Here is a 15,389-nt window from a genome sequence, read left to right as displayed (position 1 = left end):
GGCCGAGGGTTTTTATGTGGAGGGAATTCCAGAGAGCAGGACCTACGTGACTAAAGGCGCAGCCGCTTATGGTGGGGTGTAAGGGTGCAAAAAGGCCAGAGTTAGTGAAGTGGAAATTGCAGGAGTGATTGTAGGGCTGGAGGAGCATACAGACATAGGGAGAGGCAGGGCTGTGGAGGGATTTAAACACAAGGGAGAATTTTAACTTTGGGGCTTAATGGAACCAGGAGCTAATACAGGTCAGCGATGATGGGTGTGATGGACAGTTGGACTTGTTGTGGGACAGGGTATGTGCTGTAGAATTTTGAATGAGCTGGTCTTTATCAAAGGTGGAGGATGGGAGGCCACCTAGGAGAGCTTTAGAGTAGTTGAATCTGGAGGTGACAAATTCAAAAAGTAAGGTTTCAATGGCAGACGGGCTGAGGTACAGGTGGATGCAGACAGACTTTGTGATGGAGAGGCTATGAGGTATAAAGCTTAACTTGGGGTTGAATAGGACCTCAAGGTTGCAGATGGTCTATTTCAACCTGAGACAAATTCCAGGGAGGGGGACGGGCTGGTCGTGAGGGGGAATTTGTGATGAGGGGCAAAGACAATGAAAGAAAGAAAGCCTTGCATTTATAGGGCACCTTTCATGATCTCAAGGATATCTCAAAGTGCCTTACAGCCAATTAAGTATTTTTGAAGGGTAGTCACTGATGTAATGTAGGAAACACAGCAGCCAATTTGTGCACAGCAAGCTCCCACAAACAACAATGTGATAATGACCAGATAATCTGTTGTAGTGATGTTGATTGATGGATAAATATTGGCCAGGACACCAGGGATAATTCCCTTGCTCTTCTTTGAAGTCATGCCACAGGATCCTTTACCTGAGAGAGCAGACTTGGTTTAACATCTCATCCAAAAGACAGCACCTCCAACAGTGCAGCACTCCTTCAGTATTGTACTGAAGTGTCAGTCTAGATTTTTGTGCTCAAGTGGAGTGGGACTTGAACCCACAACTTTGTGACTCAGGAGGCGAGAGTGCTACTCAGTGACCAAATGGCTTTGGTTTTCCCAATGTTTAGCTGGAAAAAGTTACAGCACAACCAAGACAAGCAGTCAGATAGCACAGAGATAGTGGAGGGGTTGAAAGAGGTGATAGCTAAAGCTGGGTGGCATCAGTGTACATGTGAAAGATGCTCAAAGCTGTACAAATGTGGCCTTACAAATGATCCATTCAAGATTAAAATAACTTTTTTCCACTTATGCCAATAGTCATTTAAAATGAAGCAAGCTACTTTGACTGATGTCATCATCTGTAAAGTGGTTATTTTGAAAATCTGAAGCCTTTAAAGGAAGGAGATTATGGTTATCATTTCGAGTATATTTTATCATTAGCAAATTATAGGTTTTTGAGTCCAAACTAAAGAACTAGCAACAGTGTTGGATATAGAACAACACAGTGCCCATGAGACTTAATTAATGTGTGCTGCATTGTAAATATTAAAAACCTGGGGGAAGAGGATATTGAGGTTGTACAGACTTGCATTACAGTGAATCTTTGTTCAGTCACTGTTATTTAAGACAGGAGGGAGGGAGAAACCAGGAAACTACAGACCTATCAGTTTAATATCAGTGGTTACTGGAGTTTATCATCAGGGTCAGAGTGACTGAGCAGTCAAACCAGTATGAGCTGATCAAAGAAAGTTAGCATGGATTTGTGAAGGGTAGGTCATGTCTGACTAATCTAGTTGAATTTTTTGAGGAGGTCATTAATGTGGTGGCCAGGGGAGTGTTTATGGATGTTGTCTATATGGACTTCCAGAAGGAATTTGATAGGATTTTGCACAAGAGATTATTAGCAAAAATTAGAGCCCATGGAATTGGAGGTAACCTTGTGACAAGGTTGTGGGTTGGTAATTGGTTGGGAGGTCAGAGACAGAGATTATGGTTAAAGGGAATGAACTCTAATTGGCGAGATGTGACAAGTGGTGTTCCCTAGGGATCTGTACTTGGCCTCAGCTTTTCACCACATGTATCAATTACTTGGATGAAGGAATAGAGAGTTGCATATCCATGTTTGCAGATGACATGAAGTTACGAGACACAGTAAGTTGTGTAGATGGGAGCAATACGTTACAAAGGGACATAGACAGATTGAGTGACAGCAAAACTGTGGCAGATGGAGTTCAATGTGGGGAAGTGTTAGGTCATCCACATTGGATCCAAGAAAGACAAATCTGAATATTTTCTTAATGATAAGAGACAAGGAACTGTGGAGCAGCAAAGGGATTTGGGTGTCCATGTACACAAATCACTGAAAGCTAGTGCAGAGGTACAAGAAGTAATTAAAAAGGCTAATGGAATGTTAGCCTTTATCTGAAGGATGCTGGAATACAAAGGGGAGGAAGTAATGCTTCAGTTGTACAATCTTGGTCAGATCCCATCCAGAGTACGGTGTTCAGTTTTGGGCAGCAAACCTCAAGGATATGTTGACGTATGTACAGTGCAGAGTCACTAGAATAATACCAGGGCTTAAAGAGTTAAATTATGAGAACAGATTGCATAAACTTGGTGTGTATTCCCTTTAGTTTAGAAGGTTAAGGGCTGATCTAATTGAGGTGTTAAAAATTATAAAAGGATCCGATAGAACAGATACAGAGAAGCTATTTCCTCTGGAGGGGGAATCCAGAACAAGGGGGCACAATGTTAAAATTAGAGCTAGACCATTCCGGAATGAAATCAGGAAACTCTATTTTACACAAAGGGTAGTGGAAATCTGGAATTCTCTCCCTGAAAAGGCTGTGGATGCTTGGTCAATTGAAATTTTCAAGAAAAAGATCAACAGATTTCTATTAAGGTTTCAAGGGATATGGATAACAGGGCACGGTGAGTCGAACAAATTTGCTTCTGTTCGAAATTTTTGTGGACCATGAGGAGCAGGAGTGCTCCTCCCAGGCTTTGCAAGGAGTCCTTGGGCCTTCCCAGCCCTGGCCTCCCCCCAATTTTGATGGAACCTCCAGCCCCGGTCTCCACCCCCTCCCCCCGATCTCAATGGAACGGCCAGCCATCATCCCCCCGCCCCCTGCCAGATCTCGATGGAACCTCCAGCCCCGGCCTCCACCCGCCCCCCCCCCCCGATCTCAATGGAACGTCCAGCCATCATCCCCCCCCCTCCCCCTGCCCCCCCCCCCCCGCCCCCGCCCCACCAGATCTCGATGGAACCTCCAGCCCCGGCCTCCACCCGCCCCCCCCGATCTCAATGGAACATCCAGCCATCATCCCCCCCCTCCCCCCCCCCCCCCCCCGCCCCACCAGATCTTGATGGAACCTTCAGCCCAGCCTCCACCCATCCACCCACCCCCCCCCGCCACCAAATCTCGATGGAACCTCCAGCCCCGGCCTCCCCCCACCCCAATCGCCTTGGACTCGAATCCCGATCACCTCTAAACCTCTCCTGCCACTGACTGTCGGGGACCAGCCCCATGGGTCCCTGGTTGTGGCCACCTGCTGCCAAATTCCCGCTCCCGCCCGCTGGCCAGGTAGTGAACCTGGTCGGGTGTTGGGCCGGCCTCTGGGCCAAAGCAGCACCGGACAGAGCTAAGATGCAGAGCCATGGGATTGCATATCACATGGAGGATTTGTGCCAACACAATGCCAGGCGAAACTCTTTGGTAAATCATACTGACAAAAAATGCTGCCTATTTATGTGTCATTAGAATAAAGCAGGCGCACTGAAAAAGATGGGAATAGAAAGTATTTGAGGAATTGTGCAGGAATATGAAAATATGGTTTGGTGAAGCCTATTTTGCATATATGTATTGCAAGTTTTTTAAGTGGGGCAGATCTGGCACTTATTGGAAGCTATCTTGGCTTGGTGCTTGGCGCCTTAGTCTTCCTCGTGCTCTACCATAATTTTGGCATTCTGTTTTTCTTCCTCTATGATGAGTCCACTTTGCAGAATTATGTAGGTAAGCAGCTGCCATTATTCTTGAAACCCTTGGGGTGGAGGGAAGGGGTGGCCTGGAGGGTATCCCCTAATCAGTCAAGGCATCTGAAGTGTTGTTTCAAGATGCTAGTGGCATGTTCTATTACGAACCCGGTTGTAGCATGAACTTCATAGTCCCTGTGGTCTTCCCTCCATGATTATTACAAAGATGACAGAGCCATGTCTGCAGAAAGTACCATTAGTCTCCTGAGGATCAATCTTCCTACCCCTTCAAATAACAGTGACACATAGATTACCTTAACATGAAGGCTGTGACAAAATGGAGAGACTTCAGTATTATATCTTATGTAGTGCTAGGTTGTTAGGATAAAAGCAAGATAAAAATGGCTTTAGCCAGCTGTATCTCTGGGCAAATCCCATAGATTTCTGGCCAACACATAACTGGTTGCAAACATTAGGGCCTAGAAATCCAGTATAGCCACTTTTGGGGCGCTAAAGTCAGGCGGCCGCTAAAGTTTGCGCCCGGCGCAAAGTCGTGCCTCCTTCGCCGATATTCAGTCGCATCGCCCCAAGAGGTTGCTGCTGCGCTAAAACAGGCGATGCACGACTATCTTTAGGCGCTAAGCCGGCGGTGCTGAGCGATACCCCCGAGGCCGGGCGCAGCGCCGGTGCGGCGAGTTCTTGATTGACGGCAGACACTCTGGCGCCGGTCAGCTCTTAAAGGGGGAGGGTCGATTTGTTTGCCTGCCACGCCCTGCACACTGCAGCCCTCAACCTAGGCCTGACCACTTCAGCTTCACCTGCACAACGCCCAGGGCTATGGAGAAGGCCAGGGAGAGAGCGCAGCGCTTCAGCGACGGTGACCTGAGGCTGCTGGTTGGCGGAGTGGAGCGCAGGCACCATGTTCTGTTCCCAGAAGGTGGCAAGAGGCTGCTGCCCAGCGCCTACCGGAAAGCCTGGAGGGAGGTCTCCAACAGGGTGTCTTCCAACAGCGTGGTTGCCAGGACTCCTGTGCAATGCCGGAAGAAGTTCAACGACCTCACTCGGGTTGTCAGGGTGAGTACCCTTTCCAGTGTCCTCCTCATCCTTGCATGTGCACCTCACTTTATGGGCAAAGGGACCTGAAAGCCCTAATGGCCAGCCCTCATCCAGCAGCTATGGGACTGGCATGAAAATCACTTGCACATTCAGCACTTTACACACTGTACAAGCTCTTCGACCATGGGAGGCATTGCAGACAAGATCAGGGCTACACACTGTACAAGCTATTCGACCATGGGAGGCAGTGCAGACAAGATCAGGGCTACACACTGTACAAGCTATTCGACCATGGGAGGCAGTGCAGACAAGATCAGGGCTTCACACTGTACTTAGAGGCCGTCCTTTCTCTTGCAGGCCAAGGTGGCGCACAACCGGCGCAACCGAATTGAGACCGGGGGAGGCCGTCCTGACCTCAAAGAGCTCTCCGACCTCGACCAGCGTGTGGAGCGCATTATGGCAGGCCGGCTGATTGGCCCCGTCGCCAGTGGAGATGCCGACCCTGTTCTGGGCACCAATGGTAAGGGCATCACCTTTTGGACCTCTCTCGTTCCACTTGCGCATGAGATCAGCATCCTTTGCCACTGTCCGACCAATGCGGTGAATGGCAGCACTCATGCCTCCCTCGCTGCCGCCCTGTCCTCACTCTAAAGCTACTCTTGTGCCTTCCTGCTTTCAGATGGTGAATCGCCAGGTGAGGAGGCGGGCCCTCAAGCTGCCACTGTCAGCGCTTCGGAATACGAGGAGGAGGAAGAGGAAGCCGGCCCATCAGTGCCACCCTCAGCCGCGCCAGCCCATGGCGATGTAGGGGACACGTCTTCCCTGGAGGGGAGCCGGGGGGAAGGGTTGGAGGAGAGTGAAGCTCCGGGGCCCAGCGGCCTGCAGCAACGCGGGAGGGGTGGGGAAGCTCGGCGGACTTCTCCCCAGAGGGTGAGTGCGGCCTCCAGTCCTGCGACGGTGAGCGCAGAGGAGGTGCGCCTCCTAGAGGAAATGGCCGTCCAGGCTGAGCGCAGGCACACTGAGCTCATGGCTGCAGTGGCAAGGATGCCTGACTCCATTGAGTCTCTGTCAAGGAGTGTGCAGCAATTCGGAGCAGCACAGGCCAGGAGTCTGCAACAATTCAGTGCAGCACAGGCCAGGAGTCTGGAACAATTCAGTGCAGCACAGGCCAGGAGTCTGCAGGACTTCGCGGCAGCACAGTCGGCTTCTAGCCAAGTGCTCAGTCGTGCCGTCCATTCACTGGCTGGTGTCATGCGGACACAGACCAGGGCCACACGGGCACTAACTGCTGCCACCCTCGCTGGATCAGCCAGGCATCGCCAGGGCACCCGCTGCGCAGCAGCAGCCTGTCCTTCAGCTGTTTGCTGCGCATGCTGCAGTGCTGGCCCGTGCGAGTGCCACTGTATCAGGCGAGCACCTGCGATCTGCCAGGTTGGCACCATTCCTGCAGCCGACACTGCCACTCCGCCATTGCAGCTGCCACGAGCCGCTGGACAGACTGCTGCCGCCCAGCCAGAGTTGGAGCAGTCAGCAGCCGGCCACTCCAAGGCCAGAGCTGGTGCAGGCCGACCCCCAAGGGCATCTGCCGTCACGCCATCTGCCCCTCAGCAGCCTTCCCCCAGCCTTGCTGCAGCCACTGGGCTCCCATTGAGGAGGAGCTGCAGGGCGGGCAGGGTTCCAGGCAAGGATGCGAAAGGCATCGCCCTTGCAGGGCAAAAAGTAGAAGGTATGCTCAAATGCCTGTTGTGTTTTTGTAAGGCTGAGACTGGTGTCTTTCTTTTTGTAAGGCTAAGACTGGTAGTTTTGTGTTTTTGGAGGGGGCTTCTCCACATGAGCATGTAATGTGGGAAGGGCAGAGGTTTTCAATAAATTATTGTTGTTAAATTGCACTGTGCATGGTTTTTTGTAAAGTCCTGGTTGCCCTGCTCGGCTGAGGGCTTGTGGAGCGGCTACATTCATCTGCTGACATTGGCACAAGCCATTCCCTGAGAGGGGGCCTAGAACCGACGTTCAATAAGCCGGCGACGGGCGGCCCTTGCACTTTCTGCCTCCCTCCTGTGCTGGTCCTCCTCCTCCTCCTCCTGCTCCTCCTCCTGAGGTGGTCCTCCAATCTCTGGTGGCAGTGCCTGAGTCCTGCGGATAGCCAGGTTGTGCAGCATGCAGCAAACGACCACGAAATGGGAGACTCGCTCCGGCGAATACTGTAGGGCTCCACCGGAACGATCCAGACAGCGGAACCGTTGCTTCAGGACGCCGATTGTTTGTTCGATGATGTTCCTGGTCGCTTGATGGCTTTCGTTGTATCCCTCTTCAGCAGGGGTGCTGGGCGCACGGAGCGGGGTCATCAGCCAGGTACACAAAGGATAGCCTTTGTCCCCGATAAGCCATCCTCGTGGGTGAGGCTGTGCCTGGAACATGTCTGCCACAGAAGTCTGTCGCAGGATGAAGGCATCGTGGCTGCTGCCTGGAAAGCGGGCATTGACAGCTAGGATGAGCTGCCTGTGGTCACACACCAGCTGGACGTTCAGCAAATGGTAGCCCTTCCGGTTGCGGTAATCCTCGGCATTCTCCAGAGGTGCCCGCAAAGCCACATGCGTGCAGTCAATGGCGCCCTGCACCATGGGAAAGCCCGCGAATGCTGCAAAGCCCATTGCACGCTGTTGCTACTTGGCAAGGGCCATGGAGAAGGAGATGAACTGACGTCTCCTTTTGAAAAGGGCATTGGTCACCTGACGGATGCAGCAATGCACGGCGAACTGGGAGATGTTGGCAATGTCCCCAGTAGCGGATTGGAAGGAGCCGGTGGCATAGAAGTTGAGAGCCACCGTCACCTTCACTGCCACCGACAGAGACGTTCTGCACCTCAGCTATGGCTGCAGATCACCGCCAAGCAGCTGGCAGATCTCTGTGACCACGTCCCTTCTGAATCGCAGCCTCCGAACACACTGCTCCTCAGACATGTTGAGATAGGAGAACTGCTGGCGGTATACCCTGGGTGGGTAAGGCCTCCTTTCCCGACGCCTGTTGCCCCCTCTCCGTCTAGCCAAGGCTGCCACTCTCTCATGGCGTCTGTGAGCCCTTTGGATGTAATTGAGAAAGCCAGCGTTGACACCCATTGCAGCCCCCATAATATGCTGGCAAACAATGAGATGTCAATGAAGGCAAAGACTAGTGGAAAGCTGTGGCTTGAAGCCAGAAGTACCTGTCCGAGTGTTGGGCCAAAGCAGAAAGCTATCTACCTTGGTCTCTCTCCAAAGATCCATTTCTCAAGAAGGAGTGCTGCGAAATGGCAGCCTTTTATAGTGCAGGAGGAGTGCCCTTTAATTTGCGCCCCCCGCATCGGCTGAGCACCGTTCCACTCTAACAGTCGCTAGGGGCGCCAGGCGCACAATGGGGCGTTGCCACTGAAGTTCCGGCTGGGGGCGCACAAAGGGCGTTGCACGAGGAAATGACGTCACGATCTGCGCGCGCTCAGCTGAGCGCGCGCAAAGACTTTGCGCCGCAGCTAAATCTCTAGTGAAGTTGGGGTGAGGCGCAGATCGCGCTGCGCCCGGGCGCTAGCCGCCTAGCGCCCGACATCTACTCCTCCTAAGGCGCTAACGGCTGGCGCAACCAACTGAATTTCTAGGCCTAGATCTATTCAGTATATTCAATGAGAAATATCTGTCCTAAGAGTATTCATTGCTTGTGTCAACACCTCTGCTCAGAAATGAGTTAAGCCAGTAAACTACAACCAGCACCTTATTTTATTAAGTATTTAAAAAAAAAAATTTAACATTGTAATGTGACTGTGGTGAAGAAATTGTTTGATCAATAAAAGGGCCTTTTTTATATCAAAGGAAGAGCATCCATTATAGTTCAAGGACAGTGGCTACCAGTTCCAAATTTGATTTGCTATTAATGGATGCCAATAAGGGCTCCACTACTCCCCTTGTACTGCAATTGGCTGAGGAGGACCAACAAAAGAAGTAAAGGGCTGGCCATGATATAAGGTGGCACACATGGTGTATGCTGTGGTCCCATTGATCTGCAAATCATCAGATCTACTCGCCCAGGCACAGGCACCTGTTGTTGCCATCCAAAACATCACTTTGAAAGTTTGTTGAGAAAGGTCTACAAGAAACCCCTTTCTACTAAAGGGCTTAATATCTCCATGTGGATTGATGTTATCTTGTAGTGTACTGTGAGTATTTTGCTGCATCTAACAGCTTCTATGTATTAATCTGTCTGCAAATAAATCTACTAGATTTAGTCTGCACACATTGATCTGAGAGCGTATTTTTTCTGTCTTTCCAAGAGACTTAGGAGAACATGGTAGGTATCCCTTATGATATCCAGTGGCCGATACCACAATTAAGAAGCAGTTGTTAATACTGTGGCACACTATCCTACTCAGGGCACACACAAGAAAAAAAAGACTTGCATTTATACCAAGGGGCAAAAAACGTTAGTGGGAGTGGTATATAGACCTCCAAACAGTAATGCGGAGGTTGGGGATGGCATTAAAAGGGAAATTAGAGAAGCGTGCAATAAGGGCACTGCAGTCATCATGGGTGACTTTATTCTACATATAGATTGGGCCAACCAAATTAGTAACATTACTGTGGAGGAGGAATTCCTGGAGTGTTTACGGGATGGTTTCCTGGACCAATATGTAGAGGAACCAACTAGAGATCAGGCCATCTTAGACTGGGTATTATGTAACGAGAAAGGATTAATTAGCAATCTTGTTGTACGAGGCCCCTTGGGTCGGAGCGATCATAATATGATCGAATTCTTCATTAAGATGGAGAGTGAAGTAGTTGACTCAGAGACTAGGGTCCTGAATTTGAATAAAGGAAACTACGATGGTATGAGGCGCGAGTTGGGTAGGATTGACTGGGGAATGTCACTCAAAGGGTTGATGGTGGATAGGCAATGGCAAACATTCAAAGACCGCATGGAGGAACTACAGAATTTGTTCATCCCAGTTTGGCATAAAAAAACAAAAAAGGTGACTCAACCGTGGCTAATAAGGGAAATTAGGGATAGCATAAGATCCAAGGAGAGGACATATAAATTGGTCAGAAAAAGCAGTAAACCTGAGGATTGGGTGCAGTTTAGGATTCAACAAAGGAGGACAAAAGGATTAATTAAGAGGGGGAAAATAGAATATGAGAGTAAGCTTGCAGGGAACATAAAAATTGACTGTAAAAGTTTTTTTAGATATGTGAAGAGAAAAAGATTGGTGAAGTCAAGCATAGGTCCCTTGCAGTCAGAATCAGGGGAATTTATAATGGGGAACAAAGAAATGGGGGACCAATTAAATACATATTTTGGTTCTGTCTTCACAAAGGAGGACACAAATAACCTCCCAAAGATGTTGGGAAACAAAGGGTCTGATGAAAGGGACGAACTGAAAGAAATCTGTATTTGTAGGGAAATGGTGTTAGGGAAATTGACGGGATTGAAGGCCGATAAATCCCCAGGGCCTGATAATCTACATCCTAGGGTACTTAAGGAAGTGGCCCTAGAAATAGTAAATGCATTGCTGATCATCTTCCAACATTCGATGGAATCCGGAACAGTACCCATGGATTGGAGGGTAGCTAATGTTACCCCACTATTCAAAAAAGGTGGTAGAGAGAAAACGGGGAATTACAGACCGGTAAGCCTGACATCGGTAGTGGGGAAAATGCTAGAGTCCATTATAAAAGATGTAATAGCAGAGCACTTTTAAAACAGTGACAGGATTGGACAAAGTCAACATGGATTTACAAAAGGTAAATCGTGCTTGACTAATCTACTGGAATTTTTTGAGGATGTAACTGGTAAAATAGATAAGGGAGAACCAGTGGATGTGGTGTATTTGGACTTTCAAAAGGCTTTCGATAAGGTCCCGCATAAGAGATTAGCGTGTAAAGTTAAGGCACATGGGATTGGGGGCAAGGTATTGACTTGGATAGAGAACTGGTTGGCAGACAGAAAGCAAAGAGTTGGAATAAACGGGTCTTTTTCCAAGTGGCAGGCAGTGACAAGTGGGGTACCACAGGGATCGGTGCTAGGACCCCAGCTATTCACAATATATATTAATGATCTAGACAAGGGAACTAGATGTAATACTGTATCTCCAAGTTTGCAGACGACACAAAGCTGGGTGGGCATGTGTGCTGTGAGGACGATGCCGAGAAACTCCAGGATGATTTGAACAGGTTGGGTGATTGGGCAGAAGCATGGCAGATGCAATATAACGTGGATAAATGCGAGGTTATCCACTTTGGTGTCAAAAACAGGAAGGCAGATTATTATCTGAATGGCAATAGAATGGGAGAAGGGGAAGTGCAATGAGACCTGGGTGTCCTTGTGCACCAGTCGCTGAAGGTAAGCATGCAGATGCAGCAGGCAGTTAAGAAGGCAAATGGTATGTTGGCCTTCGTAGCGAGAGGGTTTGAGTACAGGAACAAGGATGTCTTGCTGCAGTTGTACAGGGCCTTGGTGAGACTACATCTTGAGTATTGTGTGCAGTTTTGGTCGCCTTATCTGAGGAAGGATGTTCTTACCATGGAAGGAGTTCAGCGAAGATTCACCAGGCTGATACCTGGGATGGCAGGAATGACGTATGAAGAGAGATTGGGGCGATTAGGCTTATACTCGCTGGAGTTTAGAAGAATGAGAGGGGATCTCATTGAAACTTATAAAATTCTGACAGGACTGGACAGACTAGATGCAGGAAGGATGTTCCCAATCGTCGGGGAGTCCAGAACTACGGGTCACAGTCTAAGGATAAGGGGTAAGCCATTTAGGACAGAAATGAGGAGGAATTTCTTCACCCAGAGAGTGGTGAACCTGTGGAATTCTCTACCACAAAAGGCAGTAGAGGCCAATTCATTAAATATATTCAAGAAGGAGTTGGATATATTTCTTAAGGCTAACGGGATCAAGGGATATGGGGAGAAAGCAGGGACAGGGTACTGAATTTGGATGATCAGCCATGATCGCATTGAATGGCGGAGCAGGCTCGAGGGGCCGAATGGCCTACTCCTGTTCCTACCTTCTGTGTTTCTATGTTTCTATATAGCGCCTTTAATGACCACTGGACGTCTCAAAGCACTTTAGAGCCAATGAAGTACTTTTGAAGTGGAGTCACTGTTGTAATGTGGGAAACGCAGCAGCCAATTTGCACAATTGTCCCACAAACAGCAATGTGATAATGACCAAATAATGGCCCAGAAATTCGGGTCTCCACGGGTGAGTACACACGGGGTACTCACCCGTAGGCCCAATGGAAGTGCCGGTTTCCTGCATGCACTGCGCATGCACGGGAAACCGGCACTTCCGTTCCCCTGAACGAAGGGGTTCAGAAGTCGAACACGTGCGCAGGAGAGGCTGCGCATGCGCATTGAACTTTGTTTTTTCTTGCAGGTTTTCCCGGGAGGGTAAGTTTCCAGAAGTTACACATTTAAAAAGCAGGCGTAAGGCCTGCTTTTTACAAGGTAAGTGGTGAATTAATTAAAATTAAAACATTTTTTCCACAGGTTTATTATTTTTAAATACTTTAAAGCAAGGTACGTTTATTTTTAGCCCCATTAGAAAATAAAATTATTTTTTTCAAAAATTGAAATGATTGTTTAAAATAGTTATTTCATGTAATTTATAGTTTATTTAAAAAATGTGATTTAAAAAAAATTGATTTGAAGATTTAGTGATGTTTTGGGGCTGTAGTATTTATAAGTTTTGACAGCTCTTCCTGTCAATTTTATGAATGGAGTATTCCCTGCTCCGATTGGCTCCCCATGGCCCACGTGATCCATGGGGACGCATTGAACTAACTGCGCCCCTGGGATACGCAAGCACTGCGTGCCGGCAGCTGGACCAGGCCCAGGATTGGAATTCCACGGGGGCCCACAGCTCAATGGCCGGCGCGCAAGTTAAGTGCAGGTCGGGGGCTTACACCCGTGGGAAGACCCCGACCCGAATTTCTGGGCCAATTGGTTGAGGGATAACTAAAACTCCCCTGCTCTTCTTCGAAATAGTGCCACGGGATCTTTTACATCCACCTGAGAGGGCAGACGGGGCCTCGGTTTAACATCTCATCTGAAAGACGGCACCTCCGATAGTACAGTACTCCCTCGGCACTGCACTGGAGTGTCAACCTAGCTTTATGTGCTCAAGTCCCTGGAGTGTCAACCTAGAGTGTCCCCTGGAGTGGGACTTGAACCCACAACCTTCTGACTCAGAAGTGAGTGTGCTACCCACTTTAAAAAAAAAAATACTTTATTGAACATGAAGAACATTTACAACATTATGACCATTTCATTGTATGATACAAACAATTCCGCCGCTCTGCACAGCCATTCCGCCACCACCTTTTAACATCAAAACCTGAAGTTTAATTTGTCACCTGCAACATATATTAATCGATTGTACTTTAAAAATTGGTTGTAAAATACTGCCCTTAAATTCCTTTCTGAATAAAACATCCACAGAGCCTTATAATGATCTTTTAGCTTATATTTAAAATACTCTTTTAGATTGATTCTCCTCCCCTTAAAAAACAGAGCATTCCTTCTTTGCACAATCACGAATCTAGCCAAACTGAACATTAAATAAATTGCCGCTCCGCTAGACTCTGGCAGACTCTCCTGTAATCCCCATCTCAAAATTGAGTCCCACGGAATTCCCATTCTCGCTCTTCGGTCCCCACCCAGCAAAAAAGCTTCACACAACTGTCGAACATAGTACTTAGTCATTTAACTGTGGACATAACACCAGTAAATGGGACAGAGTCTCATCCTGTGTCCCACACGTCCAATCTTGCACAAGACCGTCATGGTAACAATCCGGTTATGAGCCAATTTGAAATCTAGTTCAATCCATTCTGGGCATTTAAAATTCGCCCACACTCCCTTCCAAATCCTGTTGAAGTCCAGCTGTGGGTATATACTCTGCCAAAACTCCTGACCAGCAGGTGTCTTGAATCTCCATTCTCTGACTACCTCATAGAAATCTCGAGTATTACAGTTGTCAAATTGGACCAACTCTCCTCCTTTCTCCAGTACAAAGCTTGGAAAAGCAGGACGCATTTGACTTCCTTTGGAGATTTCCGCATTTATTTCTTCCATCCAATCCTGTGGCATTGCCCTCACAATCTTCTCATACATGATTCCTATTGCTTTTCCTTCTACCTTCTGATCCTCCTCCCACACCATGTCCCTCACTATCGCTTCCGGCAACCAACCTGGAATCACCTCGTATAATACATCTTTCACAGATATAATCCCAGCTTTTATAAAAGCTTGATTAAATAAAACCTCTCCTTCGATGTTGACCCACCTATTCAAAAATAAGGGCTGTTCTAAAAATTCCTCAGCCCCCTTGGGCATAAACTGCACACTTTTTAAAAATTGAGCCCAAGTCGCTACAACCCCCTTATAAAACCTAGGGAGAAGTTTAATCGATTTCAAAAACATATTATTGTATTCCATATACAATATCCCCTGCCCTCCTATCCCACTTCGTTTAAAAAAATGCTCAAAACAACTCTTCCAAAAACTTGTATTTGACTTCTGAAGAAATCTCTTCACCCATTTGATTCTAAAGGATTTTTTCTTCAAATCAATATCTGGGAAATTGAGTCCTCCCTGATTTCTCCGTCCAATGATGGTATTGTAAGCCACCAAGGCTGGATTCCCGTCCCATAAAAACCTCACACAAGCCTCTCGGATGGACTTTTCTGCCCACTCAGGAATATCCTCCACCGTCAATAAGTACCATAGCTTAGATAGCAGGAGAGCAGACACCACTGTCGCTCTTCCTTGCACTTTCAACCACCTTCTTTCCCATCTTCCCAAAATCTTTTTAATTTTCATAACCTTTGGTTCCCAATTTAATTGATCCACTTCTTCCCTGTCTTTCTTGCACCCCATATGCACCTCCAGAACTTCCAAAACCTCCACCACCTTAAAAAGGGACATACCCCCAACCATTCCCCCCTACCCCTCCCTGCAACCAGGCATTGGGACTTACTATAATTCACTCTGGCACCTGAAGCTCTACAATATTCCTCCACTACCTCCATAGCTTTCCTCACTGACTTCCCATTTCTCAATGTTAAGGTTGTGTCATCTGCATATTGGTGTATCACTGACACCAGCCCAGAACTGGGTACCACAATCCCAACTACACCTTGTTTCTTTCGCATGCTTCTCTCATCCTCCTTTAAACCCTTTTCAATAAAAACAGTAACCTTCTCCATCTCCAAATTGGAAGTGTCTTCTTTTGTATATAGCTCTTGATAAAAGCTGCTAGCCGCCTCCAAAATCTCCTCACTTTCATGAATGATCTTCTCCCCAACCTTCAACTCTTCAATTAACGATAATCTCTGTCGCAGCTTCTCTTGCTCCAGAAAATATCTAGTGCATCTTTCGCCCTCCAATGC

The 15,389-nt window shown here is 48.0% G+C and overlaps 1 protein-coding gene across 7 annotated transcripts in view; it reads left to right on the top strand.

Moving 5' to 3' along the window:
- Nucleotides 1–15,389, top strand: part of pxylp1 (2-phosphoxylose phosphatase 1) — a 574,980-nt gene that overhangs the window by 157,593 nt on the left and 401,998 nt on the right. The window lies entirely within an intron of this gene.

The sequence above is a fragment of the Somniosus microcephalus genome, chromosome 6 (genome assembly GCF_052327205.1).
Source record: "Somniosus microcephalus isolate GS21.2 chromosome 6, FLI_Smic_1.0, whole genome shotgun sequence".
In the NCBI taxonomy this organism is placed as follows: domain Eukaryota; kingdom Metazoa; phylum Chordata; class Chondrichthyes; order Squaliformes; family Somniosidae; genus Somniosus; species Somniosus microcephalus.
This window is presented reverse-complemented; position numbering and strand designations above follow the sequence as displayed.